The 24,241-nt window shown below is 43.4% G+C and overlaps 1 long non-coding RNA gene across 2 annotated transcripts in view; it reads right to left on the bottom strand.

The window, feature by feature from the left end:
- Window positions 1–24,241, bottom strand: part of LOC308194928 — a 350,222-nt gene that overhangs the window by 257,928 nt on the left and 68,053 nt on the right. The window contains exon 12 of one of the 2 annotated variants that reach the window (XR_013951068.1): window positions 1–24,241. This exon is cut by the window's right edge and continues 7,169 nt beyond it. The exons of the other annotated variant lie outside the window; for it this stretch is intronic. This is a non-coding gene — a long non-coding RNA (uncharacterized lncRNA). 2 annotated transcript variants of the gene reach the window in all.

Here is a 24,241-nt window from a genome sequence, read left to right on the forward strand (position 1 = left end):
AGCTCCAGAAGACCCAGCAATTCAAGGCTGCTGAATATCAAGTTAGCTGAGGATTGACAGGGAAGCACAGAGCACCTTGCTTCTCTCTGCATCACCAGAACAGCAACTTTGCGCTGCCTTTTCCAAACGAGGAAGCAAATAAACACGCAAAAACAGGTACAGGCTCTTTCTACTGCACTTCACCTCTTGTTCTTCACAGCTCACTACTAATCATCAGTCCATAATGCAGTGTAGAATTGCCAGCCCCATCCTGATGATGTAGTTATTTCCAATTGGCACTTGGGAGCAGTGAAGATGGGAGGCATTACTCATCGCCAAGAGTACAGATGTTTCTAATTGCTTTCCATTACCAAGAATAACAGCTGTTTACATCTATCAGCAAATAATTCACAAGAGCTCCAGACTATTAAGATAACACACCCCACCTGGTCACCATCACAAGTTGTCAAGGCCAAGGTAGTGGCTGCCAGAATCCCCTTCTGCATCTCTGTTCATCAAATGACAGCATGTGTCACCTTCAGATATCCTTATGCTACCCCACAAGCCCTGGCTTCTTGGTGGCCTGACAGATCAAATGGACATATGGATTCTTCATGGCTTCGCAGTAAATGTTTTATGGTTATACTGCAGCCAAGGGCAGATGACAAAGGAGCAAGGGACTAGCAAATAACCCAGTGGAAAAAAAAAAAAAAGAAAAAAAAGGCTATCCACACTTGATAAACTAGTTAGCAGAAAAGCATGCCTGCTTCGCCCTGCAGCCATGCACAGAACCACCTTCACAGATATACGAAGTACGAAGTAGCTGACAAAAACAGCAATTCTTCAGCTGGGTCGCACAGGGATCAGGTAACGAGGCTGCAGAAAACAGTCAGCAAGGGAATTCGGTGGATCATTTAAGCGAGTTAACTTTCCTAAGGCAAGCATAGGCCACGTTGGAGCAGACAGGCACTGACTGCCCTTTTCCCCACGTCAGCCAGGCCAAAGGGCTGGCTCTGCAGCAGGCACAAATGTCCTTCCTAGAGCACTTCGCAGCTCAGGGGCCACATTTGCAGCAAGGGCTCCCCCCCACTTATGAAGTACAAATAGAGAGGCAGCCAATTAAAAATTAATAATTAGGAGACAGCATAGCGCACTACAAGTGACTGATATCTAATGAGCTCATCGGTATTAACCATTTCCTGATAATTAAAGCTGTATATTTATTTGCCTCACAGAGACCTACATGGTCACGGGGTACCTGATGGCACAAATTCAGACAGGTTTCTGCCACAGATCCTGAGCCAGTCTGATGGACTTTATGAGAAGAACAATGACAGACAAAGGAAAGTAAAGTTTCCATCCATTGTTACAGTGTGTGTGTATAAAGCCTCTCTCCACTCTCTAGTCAATTGCTTCCAGTGCAGAAAGCCCACACAGAACCTAACAGCTGTCTTGGGTAACAGCATTGGCATATCAAGAACCTCTCTTCACAGTATTTTACACATACTGAACCATTTCCACCAGAAATAACCTTATTATTTTATGCTCTAATAACTCAACACTAACTTAAGACTCGACCCTACTTACTTTTTTCTGGTCCAAGCCAAGCAACTTGTTCTGCTTTAATTATGAGCAGAGCATAATTACATTAGCATAGATGTGGTAAAAATGTTTCCCAGTGTTGCTCTGCAGCTCCCATGTGTTCAAATCAACACCCAGAAGTCCAAAGTATTTAGCCCAAGTCCATTATCTGCAAGTTGCTCTTCAGATTTGTGCCATCTTGGCCCCTTTCACCCCTTGTCTTGAAACAAACTTCCAAAAAGGTCTCTCTGAAATGACAGAGGGAGCACAGGTGCATCCCTTTAATCTACTTTCCAAAATCTTACATACCCCTTCATGCACAGAAACTCATTCCTTGCCTCCTCATGCCAACTGTATCAAAAGAATCATCAAAAGATGTAACACCAACTCTCCCCCTCTCTCCTGAAGTTTGTTATTTTGCAGAGAACAATTGGCCTAGGACACCTACTGAGAGAAAAAGAAAGAGCTGCCTTGTGGCCCTCAGAGCACAATTGAGAGACCAGAATTAATAGAGAAGCACAAAATAGAAAAGGAGGGGAAAAAAAACAAAACAGTTTATAGGCTGACAACATGCATGTCACAGAAGAGGAGTTAGCTCTCCCTCTTTTCCAAGCTCACTGCTTTTTAGCCTTGGGGACACCCAGCCCAAGACAGCCATTCAGTATCTCTTAGACAAGTTCCTGTAAATGCAATGCTTCCAACTAAGAAGTTATTAAAATTCCTCCCTAATTTTTCCGTCTCCCTGACTTGTCTAGCTATTGTTGTTCTCATCATCATTTCTGCTATTTCAGGGCAGTGTCTCGTGCCCAGGGATCCCTGCCAACAAGAGCAGAATGCCATTACGAGAGGAGGCTGCTGTGAGCTGCTACCATCACAGGGAATTTATCACTGCAAGCCATGATCATAATGGACTCCTTCACCAAATGACTTTGGATGCGCAGGGCTTTGGCAGCAAGTCTGCCATCCACATACAATTATTAAACTGAATACCCACGTAATAGGAGCAGGGGACAGGGACATCACATCAGTGCAGGCAGCAGTCTCTCCGAAGCCCTGCATGCAGAAGCAGAGGAATTCACTCCAATAGCCCAGACTGCCTGACAGGCGGACTGAAAGAAAAGGAACTCCAGAGCTTTGCTCAATCCAGCAACCTGGGAGGGATGTTAATATTGACTGATTTTGGCTAGGAAAATGTGCTTGGCCACAAAAAAATTGAGATGCAAAAGCCACAGCATTATCCGCAAGCCTTCCATGTCCCAACCTGACTTCCTCCTTCCCTACCCTATTCTGGATAATGCATTGATACAAAAACTACGTCATTAAGCACAGTGGGGCTTTCCCAAGTATTTGTTCCCCAATCAGGCAACTAAGTATCTGATTTCCCAAAGCATTCAGCATCTCTGAACTTTCAGTACTCAAAGAACAGGCTTTTCCCTAGGGCTGGCCTTGCAACAGCTCTACGCCAGGATGGAAAAGAAAGCCTCATACTTCTGCAGGCTGAAGGATGTGGGATATATAAAAAAAACCAGCTAAACATCACTGCACAAGTCACTGAATGTTGTCATCTGCTGCATGCACACAACCCATATGCTTTCACAGTCTGTCTGGAAGTCGCAGTCCTTCTGAAATCGTTACCACCTTCTCTGGGCATTCACCTCTTCCCCTAGCACATCTAACTCCCTCCCACAACAACTACCTCTTGTCACTTTCTTTAGGCATGTGTTGAATATCCCTCTCTAAAAATCAATTCTCCATCCACCCAAGGGCTGTCTGAGTGACAGAACCAGGGCCATGAGACCAAGGAACATATTGCTAAGCCCACAACAAACGCTGTTGGCTTCTCATGCAAAGGAGGATATGAGATCCGGACTGAGGGTTCCTGGACACTTCCATTATTTTTATTACTGAGATTCTAAGCAATCGCACATCAACCACCTGATCAGAGCTGCCAAGGTGCAATCCACAGGCCAGGAGTTGAAGCACAAGTCATCTCATCACGCATTTCCCATTTTAAGTCTCTCATCTTCTCAGTATTTTTACCTTCCTGCTTTGCGTTTTCCTCTGTCCTTCCTCTGACAGCCACTGCCCTTCGCTGCCAATAACCACCTTTCCTCACAGCCCCTCCAAACTCGCTGCATTTTCCAAAAGGCACAGGGTAGAGAAAGCTGTCCCTGGATGCACACACTGCAGCAAGGTTTCTCTGACGCGCAGCGCTCAGTACGCTGCACGACAGCTGTGTGCAACATTTGGAGCTCCCAGTCAGCATCCTCTTGTTCCACAAAGAACATCCCAAAGAGGGGGATGCAGATGTAAGCAAACGCAACCAGCAACTGGCTGTCCATGCAGGTTTTCTCCTGGCCAATCAATAATTGAAGATATATGCAGGACCACAAAGGGTACGGAATCCAAGGGATTATCACTGCCTAATCTCTCTGCTCTCCTGGGAATCGCCACCAGTCAGAGACCAGATTGGCTTTTTCACTTGCCATTATCCATGCAGCATGCCTTACCTTCAGCCTTGTCTACTCCCCTGTCAGTTGTTTCTGTATAAGACACACTCCTATTATGCATTTGTCCCTTTCTCTCCCCATCTTCCCACAGTTTCTTTCGATGGTGCCTCCCCACGCTATTCCAACCCATGCCACAATTCTCCATCTACAGATATCCTGCTGGCAAGAAATACCAGGGTTTTTGGTGCCTTCCGTCTCTGCTCCTCAGTGTGGAATGTGAAGACTCACATTATTATTGCATCAGGTTCTAGAATCATGGGACTGTAAGACAGTTCTCACCAGCTTTTTAAAATCAACAAGTTCCTCAGTCTCTTGGCGCTAGCTTCTTAAAAGCTTTGAGAACTTTGAGATTACAGAATTCAAATTAGCTAATGCTACTTTTTATACTTTTTTTTTCGTCCTTACTAGCCAGCCAAAGGATTTCTACAGTGCCGGGATCCTTGTTTTGCACACCTGAGGCTGCCACCTGCTGTGAGTGCTGGGAAAGCAGAAAGATGGGAGTACAGATATTTAAGAACAAAAAACAGCAACTAGGAAGCTAGCAGAGGAATTTCTATGCAAGACTAACGCTTCTGTAGCCTTCTTTGCCGGAAAACAAAACGTACTGCTAACAGGAGGTACACAAGTCAGTCAAAGCCTCCATTTATCTGGAAGGAAATGTTTAATTTACCCTTATGTTTTTTGACTTGAGCATACAATGCTATTGTTGATGTGTGGAAGATGGATGGATCAACCTAAAACACTGAGTCCTGAAAGATGCCAGCACAACCTGAAGCCATTAATCTTCTTGAAGTGAATGCGCTCTAATAGAGTGCCGAGGCATATGCCATTCATCACATCACGCCGATCCATCATGCTGCACCAGACAGAGTTTGGCAGGACTGCCATGATTAGTGGATGACAGTGCACCTCTGAGTCTGTGTAAGAAGGTAGCTTCTCTAGGTCATTATTTATGTTGGTCTTGAAAAAGACGAACTGAAACCTCACAACCGCTGTTGATTTCTTATGAAGACATCAGGAGGAAAACATCCTTCTTTTGCATGACTTGCCTATTTTGACAAAAATGGGAGAAGCCCGTTTGTGGGGAGTTTTATAATCCATTCCTCCTTTTGTGGATAGGGTACTCCGGGAAAATGCCATCAGTACAACTGGTTGTGCTTTCACACTGAACATAAATTGCAGTTTTCATGCCACCCAGATCAGTGTTTCTACACCTGATGTCGAAGAAGTTCCTGTCACAGGAAGCATTCGATGTAGCCAGCAGAATGTAAGAGCTCCTGATTAAAGATAAATATACCAGTTGACATAAAGGAGAGGAAGGGATGGGGACAGGCAAAAATCATGTCTCATTTCCTGTCAAAACAGTTCCCTTTAATAAGGAAGGCAAATACTGGCTTCCAGGAGCTATTTTTGTAGAAGGAAGTGAATCTCATATCCAAGAAATTAACATGGCTCATTGCAAGTGTAACAGCAATGATGTATCATAATACATCTCACTTGGGTATCACTTACAGAGCTCTCAGTACTGAGGATACTGCTCTATATTCAGGAGCAGCTCATGTGAGCTCCACGTACAGAGGTGAACATGAAAACAGTTAACGTTGTGTTCATCACAACCAGTACAACACTCACGACAGAGCGGGTCACACACAGCTTTCCCACAAAACACGTCCTCCAGGCTCCAACTGTTGGAGAGACAGTCTAACAACATACATATGATTGTATGGTGTGGTGGGTATACAGGACTCAGCAACAAGAAATCATACAGAGGAACCACTGAAATGGCACTGACTGCAGTAACTTCAGTTCCAGAAGCATTCCACGTTCCTCCAGGTTATCTTGTCCTCTACAATATTTTGGGAAAAGCTTTTTAATTTTATATAGCTTGGTGGTCTCGACATTTTTCCAAAATCTTGCTGTAGTCAGGGCACTTGTCCACCTGTTTCAGCACCAAGATTTACAGAAGTACTGTTAAGGTATGCAAAACCCAGGTTTCGATACGCCTGTTACGATTCACACACCCCACACACCTAACAGAGATGCACAGAAAGACTTCAAGCAGCAACATTGACAGGATCTCAGGATGATTCCGATCAGAAATGATGGGTCTTTGGTCCAACCTCCTGCTCCAAACAGGGCCAGCTGTAAGGTTCAATGTGATTGCTCAGGACTGCATCCAGTCAGGCCATGAACACCTCCAAGAATGACAACTGCTCCACCTCTGAGCAACTCGTTCCACCGACTGACTGTTCTTATGAGGATGTTTCTCCACATGTACAGTCCAAACCTCTTGTTTCAGTTGCCTGCTGTGTCCCATCCTCTTGCCAGATTATCACCATAAGCTCAATTGTCTTCTCGATGAGCTCCCTAGCAGTACTGGGGTGCTGTTGGAAGGTCAGCTCCCTCAAACTTGCCCAGGCTGAGCAGGCTCTGCCTCTCCCACAGAGCAAGCAATCCACTCCGTACCTCAGGGACTCCCTGCTGACCTCTCCATAGATCACTTATGCCTCTCCAGCAGTGCACGGCCCAGAATTGGGCACGCTGTTCTAGATGTGGTCTAAGGAGGGCTGAGTAGAGAGAGATAACCCTTTCTTGCAACATACCGGCTGTGCTCCTCTTCACATAGACCCATTGGCCCCCATCTCTGCCAGAGCACAGGGCAGGCTCACATTCAGCTTGCTGTCTTGACCAAGTCCCTCATGTTCTTTGGAGTGTGAAGAGCTGCTTCCTATAACTCCTTCAACAGATCAAACCTCAGAGAAGCGCCCTTTCAACTTCCACACCAAGCTGACTTACAATTCCTCACCCAGAATACCACTAGCTAACACATGAAAAGCCTGGGGCTGACTTGAGGACAACATGCCCTTTTGCCCTATACACTACCACGAACATCCTACACCAAAACAAAACACACTATCTTTGCCAACAAGGCCTCAAAACACAGCAAGGCTTTTCTGAATTTCCATCTACCACAAGCCCATTTTTAAAGAGTTTTCTGCCCCTTTTAAAAAGACATTTCCATGTAATAAGTCTACTGTATGAAAGAATTACATAGTCCTCCATTTAAGCTACTAGAATAAAACATTACAGAACTTGAGGGGTCTGAGGATGGCTAACACAAAGTAAAGTGTCAGAAAAGATTATTTATGAGCAAAGACCAAATGTTTATTCATGCTGTCATCTGAAAGAAGGAAATCAAGTGGCCCGTTAGAGAACTTTAAAACAATGAAGAACTTATTTTTGCTATTTCACACATACTGGAAAAATAGAAGAGACAAAACACAAACAGTTTCACCTGATTAAAAGTTGCTACTTCACATAATGTGTAGTTAACCTATACAACTTCCTTTTCTTTCCCTTTCCCCCATGCATGAAGTTTTCAGTTTTAATGACATTTGACTGCTGCTTGCAACAAAAATAGCTACTCAAAACCATCCTGAATTTTCATGCGAACACAACGGACTGGAGCTCTGGTGTATATTTTTTTTCTTTTAAAAAGGACAAAGAGAATGTATTCAGATAGAAAAATCTTTTACTCTAGAATAGACCTCCCTCGCTAAGGTTACAGGCCAGTAGCTAACTAACCAACAAATTTGTTTTAAGCAGCCTATCATCAACACTTGAACAGTTCTCATCTCTCTCCTCATGGCTTATCCAGTCCCAGCCCTTGCCAAAGGGGCATCCATCCAACAGGACCACAGACAATGATCTTGGAGAAAAAAAAAAGGAATAGCAGAGCAGGCATTAAGTCCATCTTAGGTTTTAAATGGAAATGAAGTCTGTCCTTCCTCTGGAAGGATAACAACAAACCCACATTTTTTAACTACGCTCTTACTCCACACGACATCAGTTATGGCTCATTTCAGCCCAAGAAGGACATACAACCCTCACTGTCTGAGCCATGGAAAAATAAGCTCCTTAAATAGGCCTATGAACTCTTAACTGTGGCTCTGCAGAGGTACCATGGTGCTCCACTGCATTCAACAGCTTTCCCACGTGCTTTTAAACCTTTTTCTGGGTAACTTTAAGGGGTCACTCCCTGGCGCATCCCCAAGCTGGGACTCCAATCTATCCACTTCCCAGTGACCACTGTTCTGTGCTCACAGCCATATGACAAGGCAGCCCGAGTAACGGGAGCACAATATGCGAGGTGCCAGAGCATCTCTGTGATTTACAGTATGTCTAATGAGCAAATCCAATGAAGAGGTTTGTTGTCTACCATAAAACCAGATGGATGTAAGCAGTGATTAGAAGCAATTAACTCCATGCAGCACTAAATAACTTTCAATCATTAACATACTTATTTTTCCCACCCCATTAGAGGTCCACAGGCAAATATACAAAGTAAGGCACGCTTCATATTAATTTCATACATTCATATGCTGAGCTCTAGGGAAGGATAAGGGGGAACGGTGAAAAAAATCCAAGATGGAAGTAGTTCACAGTGAAGAAATACACACACAGCTGAGCAACTGAGCACTCCAAAAGCATCTCTGCCACACATAATAGTCATCAGGTGAGACAAGCCTTTCTTTTACTCATCCCGATGTCACAACTGCCACAAATGCTGTAGCAAAATGCCAGTGCTTGCAATAACCTTTGACACATCATTTTAGTCATCAAAAAGACAGCCAGAAGGCCCTAACAACAGTGATGGAAGAGTTGACTAGATTTAGTAAAACTAACAGAGGGACATAGCTTAGGGCATTCAGGTTGAACACAATGCTTCTAACTACCAGGACACAGCTTCTCAGCCCTTATTTTAGTATCAACAACCTAGATGCATCCCCAGCCTCTTGTTCACTGGGGACAGATAAGCAGAGGAATCCCTTTCCACATGGTACAGCAGACTATGCAGGCTTGCAGGCATTCAAAAAGCAATTAACTGGCCACCTCTGCCGAAATTCAGTGTAGCCTGAGCTATTAACAAGGACCATTAACCACTGACTTGTAAAGTCCCCATGTTGCAGTGGCCACAAGTAGGGTTAACATACTTGAAGGACCAGAACCTTTTGCATATCTTCCACACTAACAAGGATGGGAATCCTCGCTAGAGGCATCTGTGGTCTTACCCTGGGTGCAATCAACTGTTCCAGACTGACTTACACAAGACAACTAAGAGGAGGAAAGCAGTTAATAAATGAGCACTACTGATGAATGTTTATTCCAAGGGTAGAGCTCTTAGGTAAAAACCCAAGTGATGAGCCCATTAGCATTTGCCATATTTAAGCCATCATCACAGGGACCGCTGGCTGGGCACCTCTCTTGAGCTGCAGCAGAGACCAGGCTTTCAGCAAGGAGCACCACCACCCTGTTACTCAGGAAGGTCTCACTAGGAAGATAAGCACCTCACAGAGCCATGTGCAAAAACAGCTGATAAATTTTGCTATTTGTCATCTTTCCCACCGTCCTCTGGTTCAGTGGAGGAATTACCAAGCAGAATCAGAGGTGGCATCCAGCTGGAACAGAATCCTGCCTGCAACAGCAGTCTGTGCCACATAGTTCAGAGGGCAGTGTGAAAATCCCTCAATGAGCAGCAACAAACTCAACGGTTTTTGGAAGCCGTTTTCCCCCAACTCTAAACTGCTGATATAAATTGTCTGTACTGAAAGCAGCGGTATGTGGGGTATGGGATGTTGTTTTTTGTTTTGTTTTTTTCCTCTTTGAAAAGAATTTTCGAAAGCATTCAGCACTGGAATGCGTCTGGTTTTTGTTCAAGTTAATGAACAGCAACAGTTACCCGCCAGAAACATCTTCAGCTACAAGGGCTGAGAGAAAAAAGCTGTGTTTTTACAAGAGCGGTATGATGGCTTACCTGTCCTCTCACTGAACTTTATACAAAGTACGTGTTTTGTACACACACGGGGCTGGTTAGTCATCATTTCCCATTCCCTTCCAGAGCTTTCCAATTCTGCAGATACTCAGTAATCACTCAGAGCCAGATACCTACTGTCCTCCACTGACAGGTGCAACAAGTATCCCACGTCTGTTTGCGAAGCCAAGTGTTAGAGGAAACTGCTCATCACTGCTGCTAAAATGCGTCTACTGACCACCTAGCCTCTGCTACTCAGCTGTGCACTAATCCAGCGCAGGGAGTTTAGGAATCTTCTTGATTGAGAACCTAAATTCTGCTGTAGCAGCACTAAATAAAATAAACCACTGCACAACATAATCCCTTTAAGTTCCACTTGGAGGGAATCAAAACCTCATCAAAAAACAGCTCCCCCCAAAAGACAGAGACTGGACCTTCAAATGACTTGGACCTGACTGGCAAGACCACACAAGCATGAAATTCTGTACTCAGAGCATTATTTCCATAAGCGGTCTGGTGGCATAATCCATCCACCACACACCTGGAGCTTCCTGCAGACCAAGGATGCGTTGCTCAGACTGTCACAAGCAGAAGGTAACAAAGCTATGATACCTGTCTTTTTTGTATCATATTAGAAACTGCTCCATGAAAAACAATAAATTATATCATTCCCTGTTTTCCACATGCATAAAGTTTACGTGCACCACTGCTTGCCTTCTCTATATCCTCCCACATGGGAGCAGTAGACAGCAGTGAAATGTCCCCTAGGCAGGACCTCCCTAAGGTTTAGGCTACCCAGAGTGTACCCATACCATTCCCGCTCTGCTCCCCTTTCCAGACTCAACAATTCCAGTTGCTTCAGCCTCTCTTCCTGTCCCATGTCTTCAGCCACTCATATAACACTGCATTACTAAAGCAAATAAAAGCTTCTCATAGAGGAACGCAGCAGACTGCCTGTTTGCTGCAGTTACCCAGTCTCAAAGATGACATACAGCTAACAGGATCGCTACCTGGAGAGCTTACTCTTTTACAAGCACTGCTTACTGTATGGATTTCCACAAAATCCCAGGATTCCAGGCTTTTCCTCCTTCCCCTCAAAAATAAAGCAACAGAGAAAAGGCAAGGGGAGGGGGGGCATGGAGCAAAAAGCTGGCGTGTGGTGGTTTGAAATGAGCAAGATGTTAACTAATTTTACTTTTAATCTTCCCTTTTGCTGCAAAGTGAGCCATTCAGGCATCACATCTTCTGCATTTTCCTTGCCTCTTTCAGAGAAGCATATTGGGGCAGAACTTGCCAGCTGTCTGCCTCCTTCGCCTTCTGCTACCATTATCCTGAGGTACCACCCCACCTTCTGGCCCTACAGCTTGGGGGGGGTGGGGGGGGAGGGAGAAGGAGGGAGGGAGAATGGAGAACGCACGCTTATTCTTACAGCACATTGGGGGGGGGGGGGGTGCAAATGAACCTAGATAAATACTCTGATACAACACAGCATAAATGGAGAGATGATTTTTTCCAAGAAGAGTTTACACTTGCGCCTTCATCCGCAGGCATACATCCACGCATGGTGAGAGCCCTGTGCTGCAGTTTTACTATAGCTTGCCTTACAATTTCATAAAAGCCTCACCATTAGCTACTCCACTGAGAAATACACAGCACCTACCCCTTCTCCCCTCACGCTGCCCCCCCACCTCAACAGCGCTTCCTAATGCTAACGCTCCGCCAAATGAGTTGAGTCAGGATTGGAATGACTGCAGTTTCACAGCTTGCAGGCTCCAAGTGCATACAGCATCCTGGAAATCCAAGCCCCGACGCCTCGTACTGTCTGTGTGTAGGTGTAGCTGTTTGCAAAATACGCAGCATATAGAGAGGATGTGTGGCAACAGCTCCACATTTACAGATGGATTCAAGTGATGTGGAGTGTGAGCGCATCATGTACATGCACAGTTTTTCCCTACACTTATCTATACCACAAAAGCAGAAAAAAGAGCAAGAACACATCAAATAATTGAGAGCATTTCTATTTACCCACCTTTTTCAATACTCGTCTTTTGTTTTGCGAGAGCTGTTCTGTCCTACTTTTTTTTGTTTTGTTTTCTAATGAAATCATTCCAAACAGCGTTTCAGCTCAAACTTTTTTAAACCCTTAGAAGCCATGAGGAATTTAATATAAATGTAGTTATCAACAGCACATTACTCAGTATCAAACTGAATTTAAAAAGCAGGTTATTTTTATTTTGCAGAACAAAACCAAAACAGTTTATCTGAAAGATCAGACTGCTTACCACAAACACCTGGGAAGCCTCACGCACAAGTCTGAAGTTGAGAGACTGATTTGCGCGGTTTCCCCTGACTCCATTTGCTCATCTGCTTTCTGTTAGCAATTATGAATGAGTGCTAGTACCTGACAGTAAGTGGAGGTTTCTCCATTTATTTCACTTGAATTCAAGCAAAAACATAGGCTTTTGATGCTGCTAGTCCTCATACAAGCCCTTCCGCCTACGTTTTCCTTGTTTAACAGACCACCTTATCCCATCCAAACGAGATTTCTAACTTCGGTATGCTTGCCTCAGCTGGAAGCACTGTAATGTCATGCACCGACCCATCCAAATCAACAGGCTACTAACATGTGCATGCAAATACACTGTTTATTAAGGGCTCTGCAAATTCAAGCACTGAGCTGCAGGTAGATCTGCCACACTGTCTCCTCAACCTAGTCTAAAACTTGGCAAAAAGTCAGGAACAAGACCAGACTAAGTTGAACTGAAAACCAGACATCTTCACAAATACAGAATAAGGTATGGGTAGATATTCCTGTAAAATTCATCAAACCTAGGAAGGTCTTCATGCTCTGGTGTAATTCTGATCCCTTTGGAAAAAATGGAGATTTGGAATTCAAGTCCTGAAGGCTTGTGAGATAAATAAGAAATAAGCCACCTCTATGATTAGGTGCATCTAGCACATTCAGAGCAACATTTCCACAAACAAAGCCAAGTTTTTCAGCCCGAATCAACAATAATGTCTGATATCTCCTCTAGGAAGAGAATAGATTTGAACTGATTGAAAAATAATAGGGAAAAAAGGAACAAGACCTCTGAAGAACTACAGGAATAAACCACTGGTCTAGGTCACAGCCTGTGTTTGACAGGAATAAGCACAGCAGCATTTTCCAACCTCATGCTTCTCTGAGCTAAAACAGATTACAAAGCACCTCCTATCAAATGCTGGAGCATTCTGATCTCATTCAGGCTGGCTACTCCCCAGCAACACCCTACAGGTGACCAAAAGGTAAAACAATCTCTTAACCACCAAACAGCACCGCATGAAGGCAGCTTGGTCAACAAATACCTCCCAGTAATTCCAACTGTCCCTTTCAGTCCAACAGGAACGTTTCCGCTAGAATGGGGACTTCGGTGCAGAGCTGCTAAGACTGCTCACAGTTGTCTCTGAAGAGGCACCTCAGCATTGCATATCTAAGCAACAAATCCTCAGTACGGAAAAAAATTATTGGTCACATACCACAGACTCTCAGAAGAACAGTCTCGGCTTATTTCACCAGGCTTCAAATCAGGCCCTGTGAAACACAGACTTCAACACTCCAGCAGACAAGAAAGAGCCCATATTTAAAGGGGTGGTAAAAAGCTCTGTGACAACCCAGTTGCATTATTTCAGATAATTCCCAGTCTTTTGCTGTTTGAACAGTCACCGTAATGCTGAAGCGGCTCTGCTTGCTCAATAAAACCTCAATCAAAACACCTCCTGTCCTTCTGGGCCTGCAGTCACTCCACAGAGCTCAACTGCAAAGTGCTTTTATACTCAAGAAAACAAACCTGCTAAAAATTAAACCCAAATCACTACACATACCTTCCCTTCAGGTCTGTAAGGAAGAGTTTGATCTCTTATCTCTCAAATATTTATGCTGAGTAACATATTCTACCAATAAACTTCAGAAAGACATATCAAGAAAGGCAACAGGCCACTGAAATCCTTCCAGACACAAATTTCTGGTTTTGCCCCAAGTTAGGCCTCTCTGTCAGGTAACACAGCTAAGTTATCCTGTACAAGGATCCAAGTCCCATTGTATTCCTGAACACAGGTCTGAATAACAAGAAAAAAAACAGTGACAAGCACTAAAACAGACGTGCACACAACACACCCAGATAGCTTCTGCCAATTACTTCTCAAAATTCACATCTCCTAAACCTCTCGTCTAAAACTGCAAATCCTGAGTTTCAGGGACATAACAAATTTATTTGCACTGAGTAATTATGTATCTGCTCCCAAAATAATCACCAGTGGGGCTTGCCATGTGCCACAGGGTACATTTTTCCACCCTTGTTCCCATACAGCAAGCTACATGCATTGCAATGGCACTGAAGGAAACCAGCAGCAGTGGAATAGCAGGGCTACAAGGAACAGGCCAAGGCAGGAGGTTTACAGAGCGCATGCCACTGACACGCACACAGTGAGAAAAAACCTACAAGCCCTTGGCCCTACAATAGGGAAAAGCCAAGGTAGCGGCATCAGACATTATCCTCAATATCTTTTTTTACCTTTGAACTGGTGGTTGAGATCATGTTTTCTACCCCCACACAGTTTTTCTATCAAAAAGTACAAGATGTTAGCTACACACGGTCCAATGCTCACAGTGCTGGTACACTTCACGCAGAGGACGCAATCTTCATGCCTGAGACCTACAGCGCAGCATCATGTACAGCCACTTGAGTGGGATTTGCAGATGCGAGGAAGGCAGACTCCACTGCCTGCTAAGGCCCCAGCTGGTCAGTTAGCAGTAAAAGAATTTAAGAAATACAACAAGTGCAGCACCAGGATCAAATGCTGCAGGCAAAGCAGCCCCTTGCACTTTCCACATTCCTTCCAAACAGGATTAGAACACCACCTCTGGATTCACTTACAGCAAGGAGTGTGGAGGACTTAAATACAGTGACAACAATCCGAAATGAGAGATCATCTGAGAAAGATTTAAAGGGTTCCACTAGACAAATGCATGAGTGTACTGATTAGCCTTCCACCTATCTGGCAGACAGAGCTCTTACCTTCTCCCTCTGCACTACTCCGATTTAGAGATCAGCTCTGACAAAAAATTAACTACAAGCAAATTGTGTAGAATGAATAAGCTGTTATTGAACTGAGACCTTTTCACAGGGTTTTCACTTAACTTCAAATAAATCACACGCTATTGTTTCTTTCTGGTTAACTATCTTGCAACATTCTCATGCTTTCACATTTTTGAGCCACTTTGAGCTACACCTGGCTGATGAAATACACATTAGCCTAAAGTCAGCCTCCCTTACATGCCAACAGTACTAGGTGACAAACAAAGAACTATACCTAACTCGGTATGATCATTTTGTGCTACATGCCTTCCAAAATCCCTTCTCCGCTTGTTTAACGGATGATATGCCACTGAAATCCATGAGGTGGCATCCACTTACATCAACAGATAGTTCGTGTACTCAGGTACAGCAGCTTCAGAAGCTGCACAACGTGCTTTTGTTATTTAAGTACATCAAGTACTAATCAGGCCCATCTTTTTTGCATGTTTTTCTTTACTTCAACATAAGGTAACACAACCAAATAGCCATTCCTTTAGTGGGTCTCGCTTCTGTGCAGCCTCTGCACTTAATTTTCTCTTTTCCAAACTCTTCTTTCTACAGGCCATAGGGAACAGAAATTTTTCAACTGCTTCACTGAAAAGGTCCTTTAATTCTCATGTGCTATTAAGCAAAGCAACCCAAAAGACATTTCATCCACACAGTTCAATTTTGCAAATAAGAACTGAAGGTTTAAAACCAGCCTGGCTGTTCGGAAAGCACTCCAAAAGCTTAGCACTGCTGATACTAAGGGGGAGTGACAACTGTTAGTGTTCCTTTCCAGTTAGTCTGATGACTTACTCTTACACAACTTAAAATCTTTTTGGTGCTGTTAGGATTAGGCTCCCATTGATGAGAATCATTTGAGTCCTTGAATCCTATTGGAAAAAAAAAAAAAGAGAAAAAAAAACACAACCAAGTCCCTGCAAAGGGTTCAGGAGTTCACCATCTAGATTGTATTATTTAAAAACTTGCCTTTTATTTTTTACAGAAAAAAAAGTGGTGCCTTTCTCATAACTTGAATTTTGCTAATGATTTAACAGAGTTGTCCATTTGGACTGCACTAGTGCTCACTAGAAGGTCTGTACAAATAAACAAGTGACGCCCACCCAAGACACCTAATTTTCACATTGAAACACACAAGTTAAAGACAACTCCTGAAAGTAAGTTGAAATTTCCAATAACTTTTCTGTTTGTTTTTACATCTTTACAAACAGATTTTCAGAAGTGGCTACCGATTTCAAGCACTTTTGTTTCTCTGTTTTTCTCTTTGGTGAAGTATTTACGAAGCTTGAATTCAAGGCCCTCCACGTCTGTTTAAATTAGTCCTCCTGAAACACAATTACAACACTGGGTACTTGGGAAAAATGTCAGCCACCAAATACGAAGAGTCTCAATTCTGCATTAAGCAACAGCATTCTGGAGAAAAATGTTGTCATCATTTTGAGCAGGTTTAACCTACTAGGTTCACATGATGTCAGAACAAATCTAATGCAACTCGCATAGCTAACTATGGTACTGGATACTGCAAGGGGATATGCTGATCTTTTTAAAAGCCTACCTTCGTATTCAACACAAAGGAGAACAACATACGGAAACAGCCCGCAACACACCACACTCTATGCCTTTGCCATTATTAATAAAAATCCTGTCCATTTTACACCTAAGGAATTGCCTGACTGAACATTAAAAGAAAGTATGGTGATCAAACAGTGCAATCCAGACTTTTCTAAATGCTGGCATCTCTCGATTTCTTATTTGTCTTCAACAAAATGAAGTGTTGCGTGGTTCCCCTTTAATGTCTGTGCACTGAGTTATTAAATAAATGACTGTGTGCAATGGCAGTGGCCCATGACACGCAGCTATTTCATACTCACAATGCAAATTCAGCTGGATGGATGAAGCTGTCATACTGCATCCTCAGTAGGATATTTGTTAGCCTCATTTTGCTGCTGTCATGGGCTATATATGTTACTCTGGCCTACTCTCATGCCAAGCAGGAGTTCTGAAGGCACTGATACAGAAACTAAGTCTAGAAAACAGCACAAAATTCTCTCTTTTCTCAACGCAGCTTTCAAAATAATGACAAAAGGAGAAGCTGTGGCTTTACTGTGATGTAGAAGAAACGCAGGTTTGGAAGCACACAAAAACATGTTCGCGGAGCACAGGTGTCACACACTAGATTTTAAGACTGTTTTGTAATGCTTTAGCAATCCTGTGATGGGGTTCTCAATGCCATTTTCTCTGGTGGATCACTGACATGTACTGGTAGTGGGTATAAGGGGCATACAAAGAAGTCACGGGATGAGGAACTGCCCTCTGACATCGGGAATGGAAAACAATGCAGTGTTACCACCTAACAGGCCCCATCTCTAACTCCCAGAAATGAAGAGACTCATCTATTCTTTGTGCTCAGCCAGAAGTTGGGCTCTCCGTCAGTCCCATTAATCATGGCAGTGATTTTTGAGGCAGGTGCTCACATATCGAACACTACTGCGGCGCAACTTCAGTTACAAAGAAAACTACCAGAAGCTGACAGCTTTTAGATAGGATAGCAATATGGACAAGATTTGAGCGTCTCTCTAGAAAGAGAAGCCAGGGTTTGTCATTGTATTTGTCCTGGTAATTCAATCCCCACAAGATAACGGCTTTTAAGCGTTCAACTTCCCACAAACTTACCCAGTAAGTAAAGCCCTAATGATGTACATGCAGACACACACAACCGCACCACCATGTACACACATACACGCGCACATACACAGATTATAAAAGCCAAAATAACTTTGGCACAACACAAAGAGGTGGTTGTCAACAAAAACAGATGGTCAAAGAATTGGGCAAACACTCAGAGTTCCAGAAATGAAGCTTTTGCTTTCATTCTAAATGCCACACTTTCTTAACCAGTTCCAGACAAGAGGATACATGAAGCCAGTCAAAAGCTAGCTTCCTGCCAGGCTTCTCTGTTTTCATGACAAAATTAAGAGTCCACAGATGGAATAACTCAAAGCTAATTTTTACACAGGTTGGTTTCCCTCTCTCCCTCCTCCCCATGATTCCAAACAAGAAGAATAACATATTGTAGGAAATTAAAGCAACAACTACAAGAGAGGGGGAAAAAAAAAGGAAAATTGGAGAGTGAGGTCATTTTGTTGCTATGACTTCAACATGCAGAGAGCTGTATTTAATTCAAAAAAGTAGTTTTCTCATTGTGACCCAGGAAGCCTGTTTTAGCAAAAAGCCTGACAAAAATCAGACTCCCCCATTCTAAGTTCTCCTTAGAATTTTCTCCTGTTAACTGAAAGCTACAATCTTATTCTTGCTGTGGCCTGTGACCCAACTACTGCTGACTTCAGGGGGTCCAAACTTTCTCCAGTCCTCCTCATCTCATTGTGCCTTTCTTTCTCCTACATTCCCATCCTCCCATCCACTTAAATGGAAGCCACTACCAAACAGTTAGGGTAAAACGCTGTTGATCAGAAAGCGTCAAGCTTGCAGCACAGTAAATCACCACTGAGTGACAAGTGCTGGACACCTCTCAGACACTGTAGATGTCATGAGCTAATGTAACTACCAGATCAGAGAAGCAGAACGCAGTACTGAGAATTTTTAATAGCAAAGTGTTCATTTTCAAGTCTTAGAAATGGGAAGTTTAGAAACATACAAACAGCATATCAATTTTTTTTTGTTGGCCTTCCAATGAGCTCTCCCAAGTTCTCAACCAAAACCAGAGGCATTCAAATGTGGACTGCATTAAAAGTAAACATCCCAAAGAGTGACTGTTCACCAACCATCACCGCCCCATTGTGTTTTGTCTAAGACAAAAGGAACTGTGGAACAGTGGATTAAAAAAAACACTGTTGTACAACAAGATAAAAACACTGTTTTATTTATCGGGACCAAAACCACCACCATTTATGAAAGCTCTGCCTAAATGTCTATTTTCAGATATTTTCACAGTATCAGAGCACAGTACCAATGAAAAAATAAAGACACTCAGAAGACCAGCAGCTGGCATTATTTTTGACAGAAGTTATTTGAAGCTGATTACCATGAACATTTAAGACATCTGACAAATAAACCTACCAGTAGACTTCACCACCTTCCTTCCAAACTTTTATCAACGTACACTATACACATGGAATGCAGCAGTAAATTTCCACTTGCCTTTCATAAGGTACTACTGCCACATCACAATTCAAAACCACCATCCCATTACATAATTAGAATGGTTAAGATGCCAATTACATCAGCAGGAACATTAAGATGCCAAAAATGTTGCCTTTTGTCCATGGCACTAATATTGCAATGGCTATTAGTGCCTATGGAACTCTTTGTACCTCTTATTTAAAAAGCAATATTCCTACTTAAACTTACACAGGTTTTTACAGCAGCAAATGCCAATCCTTCTGTTCTGCAGTCTCTGTAAAAGCCACCACATCTACAAGTAAAATAAGCACGAGTAATTCCTTGCAAAATGAAAGCTCAAGCACACGAAGGGCAGAAGTCCTGATATGCCTATTTTACCTGACATGAAATTAACTGTCAAGAAATTTAACTGTTACTCTCAATGAGACCCAGCAAGACGATGTCCAAATGCCTGGATTTCTCCAAGCTCAGATCACTGCTTCCTAGTAAAGATCACCGCTCCTCCCAGGGGACTTAACTGACCTCCTCTCTTTCACTCCCTCACTTGTTCTCCTGCCAGAGAATACCATCTTCTGAACGGTCAGTTCCTAGGGCAGAATGGGCGTTTTGTCTTTAGAAGACATTACAGACAAGACATTTTTTCATACAGTGCTTCCCCAGTGCACATTTATAGGGCAAAGCTGCTTTCACCATGTACGTTAGCTACATAACCCCATCAGGATTTTCTTTGCATAAAGCCCCCATTATGTAACCGAGCAAAGTGCTCATTAGCTCCAGCGAATGCTGTAAATGGCGGAGGTTAGCTTACTGAAAGACTGACCTTTCTGAATATCCTAGCTCCAAAATAAACCGCACGAGCTGCTGTGTTTGAAGTTCTGCTTAATTGGAACCTCTTTTTTCTATGTTTTGTCAAATGCAGTAAGTGTCATTGCAAATTTTAAGTGACATTAACTTGGCAGACATTTAATTTCCCAGTGGCATGCAACAAACTAAACCACTGTTTGCACTGTGCTTGTTAGAGCTGATCTCAGAGGTCCAATCGGTAACAAGAATAAGAGGAACGTTCACTTACACATGAGCTCCTACCCTTTGACTTCAGCAGTAGCTTCATTTATGATGATGCATAATGGGATGGCAGCAAAATTAGCTGTGTAGAGCGATACAGACAAAGGCAACGAGTTGGGAAGGTCTGACCAACAGCAGAGCCGGATCTGATCTGGTCGCTTCACATCACCAATGAGCCCAGGTGAAGTCTAGGAACAGGCCAGGTCACAGCCTTCCTACCACGTCCTATTACATCTCCCTCTAAGAGGAGCAGAAGCTCTCTGGCTTGGGAACGTTCAGAGGTATCTCACTTCTGAGCACTCTCCTATTCCTCTTCATCTACTTAACTTTCTGATATAGTAGGGTTGAAAGCTCCTCCAACAGAACAGTAACTTCAGATCTTGACATGGAACAGGACCTCAACTCCTGCCCCGAATCACACATTTTGGACCTCTAGGAAACACTAGAGCATCGGAAGTATTTCTCCCATATAAAAAGTTTCCTGTAGGAAAAATTCTGTCTTCCATCTTCAACTGAAATTTTACTTCCTTCCATGCAAAATACACTCAACACCATGATGTAAACGAAAATACTAATTTACAATATATCCAAAGAAAAATATATCTTAGCAGAGATGGTATTTAGGCAACCAATTATTTGCGACTTCATTACCTACCACGCTAATACTTCAATATAGCCTTGTTCAGTTTCCCCTCTAACCTTTCCATAATTTAAGAATTATCCTTGCTTTTGTTACATGTAGTTGTTTAGATAAACATACACATTCAAACACCAAAAAATATTTTTTGGCATTGCCAATTGTTCTCAATAGTGTCCTAAAACCTTACATACCCCTGTAATTTAAGAGATCTTAAGCTGAAAAAAAAATCCCAAATGTCAACAGGAAAAGACTAAGTGTATTTTAAGTAAGCTTTACCATGAGCACCTTTTCACAGTCTAAGGAGATGACAAAAAATATGACTGCACATGCATGATGAATGTCTCCTTTTTATTGGATTTAATGCTTGTCACTTAAGATACTTCTTTCCTTTCTTTTGGCTGCATGATACAAAATTATCTCATACTGCTTTACTGTTCTGACAGCAGCATGGGGGTGGGGTGCACAGCATTTCACAGACCAAGGATAAATCAAGACCTAACACAGGTAGAAAACTGTCATACAAAGAGTAGAAAACCAATGAAAACCAACAATGGCAGCAGTATCTAGATCAACACTGGATTACTTGTGGCCTTTTCACCTCCTGCACGCCCAGCGATTAATTCAGTCTTCTCCTCAAAAGTTTCACAGGCCTATCAGGCCAGACAACTACGGACTCACTCAAAGAGGAAAATGCAAAGCCACAGCCACTATACCCTTATAATAGGTACACAAATTTATGTATAAAGCAGTTGAGTAGTCCCATCCACACCTTACCATACATAATCATATATATACACATCATAAATGATCTCTCTTCCTGCATCCACGGCCAGCCCCTTCTGCTGCCCATCTCCCTGCTACACTAGGACCTTCCAGGTTGCTCGTGCTGTACACTTCTCTGGAGGATATACCCTGGCTGTATATTCAAGGTTATTTCCACGTAAGACTGCCTACAAGCTGTGGTGTCCTACAGATGAATACCACAACCATTGCTCCAGCAAGTACCAGATCCTCAGCAAAAGCACTGTTCCAATGACTTGAAGAGTAATGTATCTATGGTCACACGCACCTTCACCTGTTCTGCAGGAATACGTCGCCGTGGAGCAAAATGGAGCAAGAGCCCATCCTTCAGTAGGGCTGGAGACAGCATCAGGAAGACACTGGAGAGCACTAGCACAGGACTCACAACACACTCATAAAGAAGCACTGAATAAATATCTCAGGGAACAACCCATAGTACTGTTGACCTAACTCTTCTAGCAAACAGGTGAGCCATGTGAGTTCAAAGCAAAGCTGAGACAAAGCCATAGCCAGAATACACGAAGTGCTGAATCATGCCTGCCTGAGTCATTTAGGTACTGAAACATGACACATTACCTTCATCTTCAGCTCTGATACCTCAGTCGAGTTCTGCATACTCGAGGAGTTATCCACTAGCTCAAATATTCCACTGTCTGGCCACAGTTAACCAAAATTTAGCACTGTCACTGGCCAAGGATGTTGAATTGCTTGTGTACGAATGTAATGGGAAGGAACTTGTCTGCCCCCTCCTACACAACCCCAGCAAACCCCAGCTTTCTCTGCTCTGTTTCAAAAATGAGTAAATCAGGAATATTTAGGCCAATCAGTAAGAAGGCATGTGCATACTGAGCTAAGAACTCAGAGCTACCTCAGACACGCATCACTTCTGCAGCAGCTCTCCTAACAACCACAGTAGCTCACATCACAGAGCCATCTCGCCTGGCACGCTGTGACAGAGACCAGAAGTGGACACCTTGGAGAGAGTACAAGAAAGCAGACATGTGGCAACACTCAGTCAAAACAGTCTTCCAGCCCCTAACAATTTGGAGCCCCAGGATTTCTTGAACTCAGGAAGGCCCTTCTGTATTTAACAACTCCCAAGAGGTTTCCGTTGCAGACTCTCCTCGTGTCTGACAAACCATCACTCACTCGGCTCAGACCCATCCACCAACCTGCGCTATGCTCCCAGGAGGCCTCCAGAGCTGTCCCTCAGTGCTCAGCCACACCCTCCATCTCTAGCACAAAGTTATCTGTATAGATCAATCCAGACAGCTTGTCTGAGGAGCCTCTGCCATCAAAACAATGTTCCCTGTCCCCTTGATATATAAAAAGAAATGAAATAAACATATGACAGAAAAACCCTAAGTTTTAGACAGTTCTGCCGTGTGCTTGGGACCCGTCGCAGCACAGGAAGATTGTGACTAAATATTAGAAAGGCAATTACCTACTCCACATTGTTCCCAGCTACACCTTGTCACACTTATACTGTGCTGCCTGTCTTATGCCTCCTGCCATCATCACGGTGTTTAAGTTGTATACTGTGATTAAAAGCATCACTGGGAACCCTTCTGATAAAAATCCCCAGTTGCACACTCACAAATGGCACCAAACTGTAATTGGTCTGGTGCGGATCAGCTTTTACCCTAGAACTAGAAATGGATTTCCCCCTTGTTGGTCATTTTGTTATTCATTTTCTTTAGCCCTTCTGTTATCCTCTTCTGCAGTGCCCCAGCTCCCCAGATTGGTGCCATCTCACACAGAACCATCTATAGTAGACACAAGCCTGAGGCAAAGTAGACACAGCATGATCAAAAGTAGCAGTGAGCTATTCCTTTTACTGCTGCCTTGGTAGCAATCTGAGTTCCAGTCCGTTCCTGCTCCCAGCCTTGTACTGCAAAGCAGGGAGAGCCCTCTCCCCTATCAAGAGAGAACCTGTAGCCTTTCTTAATTGCACAGCAGGAACAGCCATCAGTCCTTCCCTTCAATCTGCAAGACATCAGCACCTCTGAGCAGAGGCCAATACATAACGCGCACTGTTCCCAGCACTGATGCACAGCTCTGAGTCAGGACAGAGTCTACTGAAATGACAAGACGATCATGTTCAGGAAGGGACTACCCCCTCCCTCCATCCTGCTTTGATGAGTCCTAAAACTGTTCCTGACAAGTCTCCTCCCCCTTCCTATTCACATTCCTTCCTCCATTTCTCCTCATAGAGCAATGTTACGTGTTTTAAGCATTCAATTCCTATAGGACCTCTCTGGAGCTGAGCATCTTTATTACTCTAAGAAGATAAAAAGCAGAAAGCAAAGAAAAAGAAGAAAGGCAAAGTACTTACAAATCCTCGCTGCAAGGTCAAACACTAACACACTATGAAGCTATTAACAAAAACTTAAATTTAACACGTCCCTTGAGTGAGATCATGTACTCCCTTATATTCTGTCTCCTTTCCCCCATCTGTCCCTTCATCTCTGCACTGATTCCTGACAGGACAGACTGACTGAGACAGGTCTGACAAAGCCTGGTCACCAAGCTAGGAACACTATGGGTAACTTGGCAGATATCTCAAGTACACTCCACTCATCTTCCCTCTTTCCCC

Source organism: Anser brachyrhynchus (assembly GCF_964034855.1).
Source record: "Anser brachyrhynchus genome assembly, chromosome: 4".
NCBI classification, from domain to species: Eukaryota; Metazoa; Chordata; class Aves; order Anseriformes; family Anatidae; genus Anser; species Anser brachyrhynchus.